We start from the raw sequence: 15,040 nt of genomic DNA on the forward strand, positions 1-15,040 counted from the left end.
TGATATATCACTATTACAATATCACTGACTGTATTCCTTAGGCTGTGTCTTTTATTCCTGTGACTTATTCATTCCATAATGACAAGCCTGTATCTCCCACTCCCCTTCATCCATTGTACCCAACCTCACATAGCCCCCACCATGACAACCATCAGTTTGTTCCTAGTATTTATAGGTTTGACTCTGCTTTTTGTTCATTCATTTATTTGTTTGTTTTTTGAGATTCCACTCCCACTGTGAGTGAAAATATAGGGCATTTTTCTTTCTCGATCTAATTTCCCTTAGCATAATACCCTTGAGGTCTATCTATGTTGCCTCAAATGGCATATTTTCATTATATATATATATATATATATATATATATATATACACACACACACATACATATATATATATGTATGTATATATATATATATATATCACATCTTAGTTTTTATTTTAAGTTTTTATTTTAATATACCACATCTTTATCCATTCACCTGTGGATGGACACTTAGGCTGCTTCCATATCTTGGTTATTGTACAAAACGTTGCAATAAATATGGAGGGGCATATGCCTTTTATAATTAGTGTTTTCATTGTGGGGAATACCCAATAGTGGAATTATTGGACCATATGGTATTTCTATTTTTAATTTTTTGAGTAAACTCTATATTGTTTTCTACAGTGACTACAACATTACAGTGCAAGAAGTTTCCTTTTTCTCTATAGCCTCACCAACACTTGTTATATCTTGTCATTTTGACTTTAGCAGTTCTTACCAGTGAGAAGTGATATCTCCTTGTCAAATGTCAAACCTTGCATTTCCCTGATGATGAGTGATATTGAGTTCATGTGTCTATTGGCCATCTGTATGTCTTCTTTAGAAACATTCTATTCAGGTCTTCTGTCAATTTTTTAATCATATTGTTAATTTTTCTGGTGTTGAGTTGTAAAGTTCTTTATATATTTTGGATATTAACTCTTTATTGATTTTTTAAAAGATTTTATTTATTTATTTGAGAGAGAGAGAACATAAGCTGGAGGGAACTCAATTTACCTATCTTCAGGTTCACTAATTCTTTCTCCTGCTTGCTCAAAGCTACTCCTAAACCCTTCTGATATATTTTTTTATTTCAATTATTATAGTTCTCAACTTCAAGAAATCCTTTTTATGTTTTTAAAAACATTTGTTTATTTATTTATTTGACAGAGATCACAAGTAGGCAGAGAGGCAGGCAGAGAGAGAGGGTGGAAACAGGTTCCCTGCTGAGCAGAGAGCGGGATGCGGGGCTCAATCCCAGGACCCTGGGATCATGACCTGAGCCGAAGGCAGAGACCGAACCCTCTGAGCCACCCAGGCAACCCCCTTTTTATGTTTTTAATCTCCTCATTGATATTTCTATTTTGTGTATATGTCATTTTCTTGGCTTTGTTTATGACTTCCGCTGGCTCTTTGAGCATCTTTAAGACAGTGTTACTGGTGGAAGAGTCTGTGTTGTGTGAATGGAGGTCTTTCCCATGAAAGATTTACATGGGGGTCTTTACTCAAATGAAGACAGCCAGAGAAATGTATCAAGCACCAACAGTTTATTAAGGACAGTATATTTTCATGATGGGAGAGGGGCAAGCCCAGAGGGGACATCTGCCCTGAGGCTACTGGGATTTTTTTTCTTTTTATATAAGCAGGGTCTTGGGTCCTGGACAGGGGTGGTCTCTAATGGAAGCTGCTTCCAATTATTTGGATGACTCCTCCCACTGGTCAGGAGGGGGAGTTTTTGGCCTTGCAATGGTTTGTACCTAAAAGCCCCATGAGATAGGGGTGAAAACCACAATGCAAATGCATCATAATGAGTCTAAAGTTTACCCTGGGGCCAGTGGAAAAGGAAAAGGTCTGTTCTGCACCTGTGACTCTTCCTTCGTCAGCCCCAGGGTCTTAGAAGCCACAAATTCAGGATCTTGTGTCCCAAGCCTTCTAATGTGTAATCTATTTATTACCTCCTTTACCTCTAGCTCATGTTTAACTAACTACCTACTCTGTCAACAGGTGTTTTAAAGACTGTCTAACAAGTCCACTATCTGGCCTTTCTCAGAGACATTTTCTAATTGGGTCATACTTCCCACTTTCTTTGCATGCTTTGTGATTTTTTTTTTTGTATAAAAATGGACATTTGAATCTTATAATGGGATAACTACAGAAATCAGATTCTTCCCCCACAGTGAGGTCACTGCACCCATGCAGGGAAAGGCATGGACTTAGAAAAGACCCAAGAATACTTTCAGTTTAAACTTTATTTTTTTCAGTGTTTCAAGATTCATTGTTTATGCATCACACCCAGTGCTCCATGCGATACATGGCCTCCTTAATACCCACCACCAGTCTCACCCAACCCCCCACCCTCCTCCCCTCTAAAACCCTCAGTTTGTTTCTCAGAGTTCACAGTCTCTCATGGTTCATCTACACCTCCAATTTCCCCCAATTCCCTTCTACTCTCCTTCTCCCAATGTCCTCTGTGTTATTCCTTATGCTATACAAGTAAGTGAAACCATATGATAACTGAATCTCTCTACTTGACTTATTTCACTCTACATAATTTCCTCTAGTCCCATCCACGTCGATACAAAAGTTGGGTTATCATCCTTTCAGATGGAGGCATAATATTCCATTGTATATATGGACCACATCTTCTTTATCCATTCGTATATTGAAGGGCATCTTGGCTCTTTCCACAGATGGACAACCATGGCCATTGTGGCTATGAACATTGGGGTACAGATGGTCCTTCTTTTCACTACATCTCTCTCTTTGGGGTAAATACCCAGTAGTGCAATTTCAGGGTCATAAGGTAACTCCATTTTTAATTTCTTAAGGAATCTCCACACTGTTTATCAAAGTGGCTGCACCAACCTGCATTTCTACAACAGTGTAAGAGGTTTCCCCTTTCTCCACATCCTCTCCAACACTTGTCGTTTACTGTCTTGTTAATTTTGGCCATTCTAATTGGTGTAGGGTGGTATCTCAATGTGGTTTTGATTTGAATCTCCCTGATGGCTAATGATGATGAACATTTTTTCATATGTCTGTTACCAAGAAGACCTTCAGTTTACACATTAGACTGATCCTTGGCACACAGCCGACTCATAATGGTTAAAAAAAATAATGATAATAAAATAAATCCAAACCAAACAAAAAACAAAAATATTTAAAACCCCCCAAACTGGGAAAGAATCAAACTCTTTGGTGTCTGGCTGCCAAAATGGAAAAATAAAGGGAGAAAAAAAGAAAACATGAGCACTGGTCCTTTCAATTCCCTGAAATTCACTTCAGCTAGAGCAGATTGCAGCAGTGGAGGTAAGGAGTGCAACAATGGTGGCCTGACTCTCTGTCTTCACCTCCACAATCAGAAGCAGCGATCAGTGATCAGAACATAGATCTCTGATGTTTGGAGGACAAAGTCCTCCCTGGCTTCCACAAGCTACAAGCAAGCTGTTCCAGAAATAAGTAGGGCTTCCCGCCATGGCATGAGATGAACACCCAACAGCTAAGAGTTAAAATTGAATAAAATTAGGCAAGATTTACCATCTAAGCCTTCCCCTGGAAGCTCCAAGCCTTCAAATGGACTCCAGAATTCCAAAATAGTTACCTGACAGCTTCTGCCAATGCAGGTGCTGTCCACATGGACAGAGAGATTCTTCATGGGTCCTCCTCTGCCAACCTCCGTGAAATCACTCCATTGTGTCTTTTGGTTCATAAAAGTTGTTTTTTTTTTTTTTTTTTTTTTTGGTGGAGTCCAACTTTTCTTTTTTTTTTCTTTTATTGATTGTCATTTTTAAGAAACCCCAAATCTAAGGTCATATACTCCCCCCCGCCATGTTTTCCTCTAGAAATCTTATAGTTTCACTTTTAAGTTCTGGTCTTTCATTCATTTTGAGTTGATTTTTGTATATGATGTTATTAAGGGTCCAACTTCATTCTTTTACATGTGGATATCTAGCTTCCCCAGAACCATTTGTTGAAAAGATTGTCCTTTTCCTATTGAATGGTCTTGGCCTCCTTGTCAGTGTGAAGATTTATTTCTGGGCTCTCTATTTTATTCTATTGGTCTATATGTCTTATGTCAGTAGCACACTGTTTTGATTCCTGTAACTTTGTAATGTTTGAAATCATGAAGTGTAATTACTCCAGCTTCATTCTTCTCTTCCAAGATTGTTTTGACTATTCTGGATCCTTTGAAATAACACATAATTTTAGGATGAGTTTTTTCATTTCTGCAAAAATGCCATTGAGAGTTGTGTTGAATCTGCAGATCACTTTGAAGAGTATTGATATCTAAACAGTGTTAATATCCCAATCCATGAATGCAAGATGTCTTTCCACTTGTTTAGGTCTTCTTTGATTTCTTTATCGATGTTTGGTTAATTGCCATCACCCTGAGAGAAGATGATACTAGGGTAGAAAAATGGGTTCTGAAGACTCATTTGCTTAAGGTATAGCTCTAAAAAGATAATGCAGCTAGTTCACTCATTCTTTCATTGACTCCTTCCTTCCACTCAGCAAATATTTAAGGAGTGCTTATTCTGCATCAGGCAGTGTTGGATATATGATAATGAACAAAAACTGATATTCTGTAATGAATGACCCTATCTGGGCATCAGGGAAACAAAAACATGTCAGGGTCAGCCCTCAAGGAGTTCAACTAGGAGGTCAAACATACAAACCAATAATTGTGTATATGTAAATGTGATACAAATGTGCCTGTAATTGTGTATACACAGTTGTGATACATAAATGCAGAGGCCCAAATCTATTATGTGTATGCTGAGCTTGGAGAGAGCAGGTATCAGAGAAGTATTAACAGAAGTGATTCCTGTGCTGGGTGGAAATAGGAGCTCACATGGGACAACATGGCCGAGGGAGTGGGATGGGTTGCAGGGTACATTCTTGGGACGGGAAGTAACCTACACAAAAGAACTGAAGCATGGGCTCACAAAGAATGGGTGTGTGTGTTGTAGCAAAGGAAGTGCAGTTAGAATGAGTGAGCAGGGCTGATCGAGCAGCAGCAAAGGCTTCTCATGCCATGCTGAGGAGTTGGCATGTTATCTGACAGGCAATGGATGCCCACTAAGGGATGATGAGCATATAACAGTGACATGTTCAGTTTCTTTTTCAAAAGGTAATTATGATTCCAAGAGGGAAAACAGGTTGGAGAGGTAACATGGAGGCATCAAGAGACCATTGGTATAACACAGAAAAGGAACAGTGTGGGCCAGGACTTGATATAAGAATGAGGCAGAGCTGGATGTTTGAGATACTTGGGAAGTGACTGATCACCTCCAGCAGATGTAAGAAAGAAGAAACAGTGATGTCTTGAAGTACACTGGCCCAGCTCCCACCACCATAGAAATCTAGATATGACCATAGGGTATCCCATAAAAACAGTCCCAGTGGGAGGTAGGCAGAGCATCCCACAAGAAGCAAATTACTCCTGTTCTCCCAGTAACCCTTGTGAAGGCTCTATACCAGGGGCCTGTGGGGTATGCAGGTACCACATTTGTCTTAATCCCAGGGGTCTTCGAAGGCAAGTAGTGCATCCCTGGGGCCTGTTAGGTCAAATAAGTCTCCTTTATGGCTTTCCTTCTAACAACACCCCTCTTCACCCCACCTCTCACTGTGTGTTTAGGAGATGAGAATCGTTTCCTTCCCCCTCCTTTCCCAGCCGCCTGACAGGGACACTTCAACAGTCATGCACACGAAGCTGAAATTTAAGTCTGCCCAGCGCTTGCCCAAGCTCCTCCAGAAGGCCTGTCCTTGCATGCTCAGAGAAGACCAGGAGATGTTTGCTTTGGCTAACACACACACAAGAATGCTGATGGAATAAAATGCAGTACCACCACATAATAGTTTTTAATGCAAGCAGTTTTGAGGTTAGTATAATGTTAGCTTGGAGAGGACAAGGAGAAAGAAAAAATTGATGTTACAATTTTAGGGGAGAGAGCAGTATTTGGGTAATTCTATATGTCTGATATTCATGCGGTCACAACAGAGCAGTATTTAGGAGAGAAAAAGCCACACACAGAGAACTAAAATGTGTCCATATGTTTGATAGTGTTGCTGGATGTAAGCATGTAAGAGTGATTTTGTCCATGTGATGTCTTCTAGGTTAAAATCCTGTTAATGTTTCATATGTATTATTTTTTTTCTTGTCTAGTCCATCCATTCCTATTTATTTCAAGAAAATGACGACTACTATACAATAATGCAGAATCTTACTGATATTATAACCTGACCAATATATTTTTGAAGGTTCCATTGTGTCATATGAACTAAAACCTCTTAACCTGCATTACTGTATTTTATCCATTTACATGACAGTTGATTGGCTTTGCACAAATTGAGTTATTGACAAGTCAAAATTTTGAAAAGACAGCATATGTTATGAGATCCAAATAACCAGTATATTGGCAATAAACCTGACAGAATTTATAAAAATTTTAGATTTATAGGTTCTTTTAAAAAGAGAAATGTGTTTTTATTAGCCTACTAGGCTAATAAAAAGGCACGGTCAAGCACGGAGCCTTGGGGAGCCCTGATAGGTCCCAACAGGTGACACTTTCCTGGGCCTGGTACTGTGCCAAATGGGTTACATTATCTCACCCAGTCTTCTCAATAAGCCTATGGGACAGGTACTGTTATTATTAGCCAGGCATAGGTGAGGAACCTGAGGCACAGAGAATTTAATTTATACAAGGTCACACAGCTAAGCCGTGGGGAGGTGAGATCCAACCTCAGTGTTGAGAAGCTGGAGTTCTGGCTTTTGAAATATTTCATTGGACAACATCTAGAGGGATAGCAGGACCTGTGAATCACATATCCCTCAAAAAGCATTCACCACAGGGGCCCCTGGGTGGCTCAATTAGTTAAGCATCTGCTTTCTGCTCAGGTCATGATCTTGGGGTCTTGAGATCAAGCCCTGTGTTGTACTCCCTGCTCAGTGGGGAGTCTGCTTCTCCCTCACCTTCTCCCTCTGACCCTGCCCCCCAACTTGCATTCTCTCTTTCAAATAAATTTGAAAATGTATATTTAAAAAAATATTTTTTAGAAAAGAACCATTCACTGCATCTGGCATCTGTACCATAAGCCTTCTTGACACAAGACCCCATGTTCCTTGCTTGACCTTAGGCTTCTCAAATGCCGTGGTGGGGAGAGAGCAAAATCCATCCAAAGGAAGCAAATAAAGCAATGAATAATACACACATAATCACATCAACTATATATAAATAAACTGAATCAATGTTCCTAAGTTCTTTGTCACTTGTTTTGTCTTGGGTCCTACCATTTGTTCTTTCAATCTGCTTAGAACTGCTCTTTCATCTTTTGCCCAGACCATGGGTAAACCATCACAAAAAAAGCAAATAAACTGGGGTCTCTGAAACAATGAGAGCCTCCTGTTTTGAAAAGCACCCCAGAAGCACATTGGCTGAAAAGAAGGATGTACAAGTCAGTGCCAGCCCCATCAGTGTTGTAAAATGGTGAAGGTCATCAGATCGGTTCAGTGCACCACTGCCAGTGTGTTTATAATAGAAGATACAACACAATAAAGTTGTTTTGTGAATCTTTTATTGCAAAAGATTTTGTTTTTAAGTAATCTCCACACCAAGCATGGGGCTCAAATTTACAACCCCAAGATCAAGAGTCACATCTTCTATTGAAAGAGACAGCCAGGCACCTCAAAATATTTTCTTTCTGAGATGTGGTCAAAAATATTTGAAAGACGTTGTCCTTAAAAAAAAATCATTTCCCGGGCCCTGGATAGGTTAAGCCTCTGCCTTTGGCTCAGGTCATGATCTCAGGGTCCTGGGATCGAGTCCCACATTAGGCTCTCTGCTTGGCAGGGAGCCTGCTTCCTCCTCTCTCTCTTTGCCGGGCTCTCTGCCTACTTGTGATCTCGCTCTGTCAAATAAATAAATAAAATCTTTTAAAAAAAAGTCATTTTCCTCAAATTGGGACATCTTAGGTCCTTTCAGTCTGGGTGAGGTTCTGTGTAAATCACACCAACTAAAACACTTACAGAACACTGGCAGGGATAGAGCAAGCTAATGGAGTCTCCACACACACATCAGAGAATATGATAGTTTCTTCACTGATAAAGACCTTAATCTAGAAAGTTCTAAAGGGCTAAGAGGTATTTATTAAGGAGAAGGAATGTGGGATGGAAAATGTCAGGCAAGTCATACCCTATGAGTGCCTCTGAATCTGGTTTACTGATGATGGTCAGATTGTCAACGCTGAAACAGTTACCCCTCTGGATAGGCTGTTACCTAAGGTAGAGGAGACACCACATGCAAGTTTCTCACCTTCAAATTCCTGTCACCGTCCCCCACCAACCTGTCCCTTCAGCCTGAAATCTCTCATCTTGCTGGATTTAATCAAAACCCATCTTCACCTCACAGTACCCCTCCCCCACCAAATCAGTTTCCTTTTTCCAAGTTCTCCCTGTGTTCCAAACCTTGTGTGAGCAACACACTCTGACACCAATCCCTGCCTCATCCAACCTTCCTCAAAAATTCTTGCAGTCGCTGCTTTTCAGATTGCTTGTGTCTGTGTTTGCATCATTTGGCTCTTTGCATATTCATGCCTCCCCAACCTCGAGTCCCTGAGCTTAGACCATTAGCCCAGGGGAGAGCCAGTCCCCACAGGTCCAAGGACCACAAACCCCTGGAGCTTGTACACCACACACTGAGCGCTCAGATGCTGCCTGTTTACTACAAATGTGCACCCATCTGGTTGATAGACATTCTAGGTATGGGGATGAAACATCCTTGGAAAATGGAATCTGTTCTGAGCAGGTTGTTTTGAGAAGCTAGTGTCTGCATCTCATGCGTGCTAACTTCAAATGCTTCTCTAAATGCAGTCTTTGATTTAAATCTTGTGGCTGCATCTATTACATGGACAACCCAGCTCAACTACCTGCCCCAGCACATGCATCTCTGCCTGCTTCTTACCACCACCTATTGGCTCCCAGAGGAAATGAGAAGCAACAGTACATCTGAGGTTATGTGTTTCCATCCAAGTTTCCAAGAGGCTTCCAGGAACCAGCAATGATCACAACAGAAGCCAACATGTAGAGAATCTGATGCCTGAGAAGTGCTTTTGCTAATGGCTTCTGGTTTTGTCCTCCTGCCCCTCTTAAAAGTTGGTGGCTTAGGGAATTCAAACATGGCACCAGCATTTGTGCAGAAAATATAAAGACAGATGTAAGTCCCCAAAGAGAACACGAACATTGAGAGATGAGGTACCCACATTCTGGAAAAACCTGTGCCCCAGGCCCACCTTGCCAAACACCTTGCCTCAGCAGAATTTTTTATCCATGATTCATCTATTAGATTACCAGATTACCTGCCTTTGTCACAGCCTACAATGCGGACCCTGAGCCAAGCAAAAACCACAGCCAGATCTTTCTACGAGGTCTCCAGACAATCCTTTTTCTGCGTGTTGCATCAGCATAAGGACAGCCACTGAAGCAGAGTCTCACATGATAAACCAAGCTACTCTCCAAAAACACAGGTATTTCCCGAAGTAGAATGAAGGCTGTGTCCCCGCCCATCAAAGATGAAAGACTCTCCATAGAAAATTACTGGCTCTGAGTTTAGGCTGCCACCTTGAACCCCAACAAAATCTGGCTAAAATGGGCTGTAGGGAGCTGAGCTCGTGAGGGCTTTCTTGGAAAGCAGAGATGTGAAATTGGGCCTTTCTTATTTCTAATTCTGACGTTTGTCACTGCTCCAGGAAGAGCACACAGCCCAGGAATTCCTAATTTTGAGAAACTTCAGGGTTGAGCATTTACCACCAGAAGAAAGAAAATTTTCAATGAAACAAGACAAACTCTTTAGTTACCTATTTGCATGTAACCAACCGCTTCATAATTTAGTGACTTAAAATGACTTATCATTAAATGAAAGCCAATTGTTAAGATTAAATAATAATGTATGACTTCTCATTATGAGGGTTGGCTGTGGGATGTTTCTGCTCTACCACTTGTGGGCTATCTGTGTTCAGCAGGGAGGGCCTGGAAGACCCAAGGCAGCCCCTGTCAGAGGTTCTCCATATGGCCTCAGCCTCCAGAGCCTCTTTGCATGACTAAGATGGCAGCCTGGTTCCAAGGAGACCAAAGCAGAAACTCCCATGTCTCTTAACAGGCCTGGCATTGTCACAGTGTCACTTCTGTTTCATTCTGCTAGTCAGAGTAAGGCCAAATTCAAGGGGAAGGGAACTAGACTGTGCCTATCAATGGAAGGAGCAATAGCTCCTCCAGGGTGAGGAGACAATTAAGGACCATTACCAGAAAAGACCATCACTCATTCTTCTGCATTCTGTGCTGAGGAATGGAATAAGTCATAACCTCCCAGAGGAATGGAGTCAAGAATCACTATTTGGAGGGTCATGAAGATTAAATAAGATTCATTCCTAGGTCTTTTCTCAAAAGAAATGAAAATACATGCCCACAAAAGACTTGTAAAAGATGGTTCACAGAAATATTTTCTTAATAGCTCCAAACCAGATGCAACCCAGTTGTCCACCTAAGAGAATGGATAAACATATTACAGTATATTTATTCAATTGACTAATAGTGATTAAAAATAATAAACTATAACAAACTATAAGACATACAGTAAAATAACAAACTATAAGACATACAGTAATTTAGATAAATCCCAAAATTATCATACTAAGTAAAAGGAGTTTGTCACACCAAAGTCCATAATGAACAATTCCATTTATATGACATCTAAAAACTGGTGAAACTAATCTGTACAAGTTGGGTGGGGTTTGGGGTTGATTGCAAAGGGGCACAAGGAACATTCTGAGGATTGTAGAAATATATCTGACTTGGGGTGATGGTTATGTGGGTGTATACAATTGTCAAAATGTATTGAACTAAACCCTTAATATTTGTGCTTTTATTTTAAATTATACCTAAATAAAAATATAAAAACAAAAACAAGTCTAAATAAGATAATTATGGTTAGTGCCTTGCATATGGCACACACCTGTGGCTCAGCAGATGTAGCCAATCCTGTAAAATCTTGGAGTCCACAAGGTGCCCTTGAGGACCACATCAGAGAGGAGGTGCCATTTGAGAAGCTGCAGCGTTCAAGACTGGCTGCAAAGCTCACTCTCCTGTGGGTTTGCTGGGAACACAGATATCTTGGTTACCTTCCTTTTCTTCCCTGACCCATCTAAAATGCTGCAATTTTTTCCCCATGAAAACAAAGGTTCAGTGGAGACTAATTTTCTGTTTCCATCAAGGATGAAGAGGAACAGGGAAGGGCCGGGTGAGCCCTCGCAGGCCAGGCTCTGAGCTTCTGGCCCCTCCTCCAATAGGCTCCCCTTTCTCCCATTTCACTTGTTGCAGTGGCTCTACAGAAGATGCGGTGTGAGATAGATTCGAACCCCTGGTTTATTACACCATTTCCTCAGCAGGCAGGATGCTGCGGCACAGAAGGCAAGCTCTCATGGGAATGGAAAAGGTTTATGGGCAGGAATCTTCACTAATTTCTCCATCTCACCCAGGAGGGGCCCTGAGGATGGAGTCGGGGGCTGGAGGGTGGAAACATCTGTATCACATACAACCTATTTCTCTTTTCATGAAGTCTGCCCATATTCCATCAGACTCATCCCTCCCGCCTTAAATTCTCCTTTCCCTTCCAAGCTTGACAACTCAAAGCTTGTGTAAGATGCTTCTCTTGTTTTCTGAATGAATTCCCAGACCTCACATTCTCCTCTTTCTCTTTCCGGTTTATCTCTGGCCCTATCATCAAGTCTGCTCTGGTTCCGAGTTGGTTTGCTCAACTCACTTAACTTTTATTGTGTGATAATTTTTAAACCCTAATGCTTATTTCTAGAGGTGCATAATTCTGTCAGTTTAGAAGCCTGGAGCTGCCTGGGGTCTTAGCATTGTGCTGAGGATCAGAATATAGGAAACAACAAAGAGACTGGAGAGAGCTGCTCAAAAGCACCAGCTTTACAAAATTCAGGCTTCAGGATGGCTAGTGGTGTTAAAATATGGGTGTTTCCATGATACAAATGAGGCAAGACTCTGTCTCCATCAGGGAGTTGAAGGCTTGAGGTCTCTAGATTCTTCCTGAACTTGCCTCCTTATCTTTAGAGGGTACAGGGAGAATCCTTCAGTTTGTCTCTACCTTTAGTACCTGTCCACCTAACTTTTCCATTTTAATCCATCCTATCCCTTATTTCCATGTAAAGGGAGACCAAAAGGAACTGAATTACTCAATGCCCTCATAGCTGTAAAGAAACCAAACTCAAATCAGCTCAGAGTTATTAGTTCGCATAACTGAAAATACTAGCAGTAGGCTAGCTTCAGGCACAGTGAGATCCAGGAGCTTAAATTATGTTATCCCTGTTTCTCAGCTCAGCGTTCTTTCAGTGGGCCATGTTCTTGGAGGGTCAGGATGATGCTCACCCTCTAGAATTAGTGGCTCCAGTGGAGAGACAGTTCTTCCTTGATACTTCCAACAGAAGTCCAGATGGGCTCTTATCCTGATTGGTAATGAGCCAATCCCAGATCCAATTATGGCTACTACACTCTGATTGACTCATGTATACATAAAGGATTTGGATGTTCCAAAACACATGGAACAAGATAATTCATTAAAGGAAAATATGGATATTACCAGGACATGAGCAAAACGGAGGTTGGCTAGGCAAAGACAACAGTTAACCACTTCAAGAACTAATATTACCAAGCATCTATCATGGTCCAACAATCTGCCAGGTCCTATTCATATGCCGTCATTAAATCCTCAGAGGTAGATAGGATCATTTCATTTTACAGATACAAAAACTGAAGGTCAGGAAGGTGAAGCCTTATAGTTTGATAGTCATAGGCTTCTCCATCTATTGATCAAAACTAGCATCTAGAAGTAAGTGGAATCCATGGAGTTACTACAGTTTCCAACCCCACAGCCCATCTCGAGAATTTAAGAAGCATGGAATCATGACCTTTAAGGCCTCCTAGGTCTTAGGAGACCTAATGGTCTCCTAGGTCTCCTAGGTCTCCTAGGTCTTAGCAGACCTAATGGTCTCCATGGCTCCTAGGTAATGGCTATGAAGACTTCTCAACCATACTGCAAAAGAGAAAGGACCAGTTTTCCAGCATTTACCCAATGGACAGTCATGTCCTGGTTAAGGTACCCACTCTGCCCATACCCCCAGGTCTCAATGATGATGATCATTCCATTGTTCCCAGTGAGTGGCGGGATTTATTCCCGAATCTATGGGTTTCTTTTACAGTGTGGAATTCTGAAAACACACACAAGAGGCATGTTATATTCTTTTATTCTAAACAATCACAAGAAGGGAAAACATTAAAGATGAAACAACGTAGCAGTTCTAGAAAAGATGGATATTCCACCCTCACCTGGAAATGATGCTCTCTCAACATGACCTTTATCTCAAAGTTTGTGTTTCACTTCCTTTTTAATTGAGGTACAATTGACACACAACGTGATATTAGCCTCAGGTGTATAACATAGTGATTCGACAACTGTATACATTATTCAGTGTTCACCACAAGAAGTATAGTGGGCATTGGTCACCATGCAACATTATTACAATATTACTGAATATATTCCCTGTCATACATTTTATCCCCATGACTTGCTTATTTCATAACTGAAAGTTTGTACCTCTTAATCTCCTTCACCTATTTTGCCCACCACCCACCCTCTTTCCTTCTGGTAACCGCCAGTTTGTTCTCTGTATTTATGAATCTGTTTTGGTTTGTTCATTTGTTTTGTCTTGTTTTTAGATTCCACATATAAGTTAAATAACATGGTATTGTTTCTCTGACTAATTTCACTTAACATTATCCCTCTAAGTTCATACATGTTATAACAAATGGCAAGATTTCATTCTTTTTTATGACTCATATTTTCTTTATCCATTCTTCTATCAGTGGACACTTAAATTGCTTCCACATCTTGGTTATTGCAAATAATGCTGCAATAAACATAAGGGTGCACATATCTTTTCAAATTATGTTCAAAAACAAAGAAATTGTTTTCTTTGGATGAATACCCAGAAGTGAAATTACTAGATTGTATGGTATTTGTTTTTAATTTTTTGAGGAACTTCTATACCGTTTTCCATAGTGCACCAATTTACAATCCCACCAATAGTGCACAAGGGTTTCCTTGTTCTCTACAGCTTCACCAACTCTCCCTATAACTTGTCTTTTTGATTCTGGCCATTCTGACAGGTATGAGCAGCTATCTCATTGTGGTTTTGATTTGCATTTCCCTGGTGATGAGTAAGATTGAGCATCTTTTCATGGGTGTTAGCCATCAGATCCTCTGCCCATTTTTTAATTGGATTATTTGTTTTCTGGTGTTAACCCCTTATTCGATATACCATTTGCCATATCTACTCCCAAGATTGCTTTTTTGTTTTGGTAATATATTTCACTTTTCTGGTATAATTTCGAGTGATGAGTCATATGGTATGCATGTCTGTTCTATTCCGAATATGAATGTCCCTGGTATGCCGATCTGTTGTCTGCCAATCTGAAGACAGTGGAACAGTTCAGATTCCCATAATGCTCTTGCCTTCTCAAAGGCCAGTCTGCATATTCAGGAGAACATCAGGGCATGAATGAGAAAGCCCATCTTGAATCTTCAGTCAAAACCATTTGCAAAGCCCATTCAGAGGGGAAAGTTGCTGCTCAAAGCCCAAGAGCTTTTTGTGCAAAAAACACTTTGATAAATCCATCGCATCCCTTCATAGAATGCCTTTAATTACATTAAGTAAAACACACAGATGTACAAAGGAAACCAATCATGTTGAACAACAGCCATCCAAATATTTTTAAACAAAATTTATGAGGTATTGGTTGCAATTATGACATGGTACAGGACCCACCTGCCTATCTACTCATTAACATGACTTTGAAGTCATAATAAGTATAGACAATATTTTGAGACAGCTGCAAACCCTATGAATATAATGAAATGTCTGGCTTCTATTCATGCCAAAATCACAGAC

Source organism: Mustela nivalis (assembly GCF_964662115.1).
Source record: "Mustela nivalis genome assembly, chromosome: 8".
Taxonomy (NCBI): Eukaryota; Metazoa; Chordata; class Mammalia; order Carnivora; family Mustelidae; genus Mustela; species Mustela nivalis.